Raw genomic sequence first — 1,232 nt, forward strand, 5'->3', positions numbered from 1 at the left:
CACCCCCCCACCCCAAAACGCTCTCAACACGTCCTTGTTCCCAAAAATATTTTATTTATAATAATATATCCATTCTCTAGAACATGATCCAAAAATACAGATATACATCTTTTTTTTTTTTTTTTTTTAACTTTACATTCCTTTTTTCTTTTTTCCTCTTTAATAAAAAGATTTAAATTCTCTTCCACTTACAAAGGGAACGTGGATCTAATTTCCTTTTAAAAAAATAGAAGGCTCGGGTTAAAGTCGTTTCCCCTCCAGTTTGGATGAGCTGGAATAAAGCTGAACCCCACACGGTAGGCCGGTGTTTCTACAGTCTTTAGTGGAACATTCCTTTACATTTATCACAGTTTTGTTTCACCCTTCTCCAGAAAAGTTTATTTGTACATTCAAAATTCAGGAGAAAGATTTAAAGCCTTTCATAAGCGATAACGAAGGCTACTGGTGTTTCTAGCTATAAGGAGATTTAAAAAAAAATCTCTAAAGCCAGGTATATGTGGCCAAAGAGATGCTCTTGAGCCCACCAGAGCCCCCACGCTGGGATGTTCTGAGCAGGACAGTTTATTGCTGGTGCCAGATGTTCTGACATGTTACAGACATCATGTTGTGAAGCAGAGGAGCATGTTGTACCTCACACTGTCCCTGATTCCTGAGAAGTATCTTTCCTTTTGAGGGCTGATGCTAACTTCTAGAGCTTAGTTTCTTTCTGCTTTGATGGTTGAAATGGAAATGTCTGCTCTCCTGTACCCCAAAAAAGCACTTGCTAACAAAATGTATTTTGCTGTCCTACCTGACCATCTTTTCTGAGCTGAGGGTGCTCAGCTTTGCACTTATTCATCCACAGGTGCACACTTCCACATGGGCATATTTCCAGCAAGACCTCCAGAGAGATGCAGTGGAATTTTGGGCTTGTTTAAAAATCACCTGCTTAATCTACCATGATACCACTACTAATAAAACCTCAGGGAAAAAAAAAAAAAAAAGTTGTGTACAATACTATCAGATGAAAGGGGAAAGTAAAACCTGAAACAGCATCAACACTAGTCTTCAGGATGCAGTAATGCTCCTACATTCATCCAGTGCAGCAGGTCTATGAGGTACAGGTCTCACTGGTGACTGAATTACAGGCTGGCTCGTGAGGTATCACAATTCAATTTGCTCTCAGAAAAAGAGGCAGAAAGAAAAAGAGGGCTGAGTGGATTTCTAAGTTCAGGTTTGTGTGACTGTGCTTT

Source organism: Merops nubicus, unplaced genomic scaffold (assembly GCF_000691845.1).
Source record: "Merops nubicus isolate BGI_N331 unplaced genomic scaffold, ASM69184v1 scaffold20495, whole genome shotgun sequence".
NCBI lineage: Eukaryota > Metazoa > Chordata > Aves > Coraciiformes > Meropidae > Merops > Merops nubicus.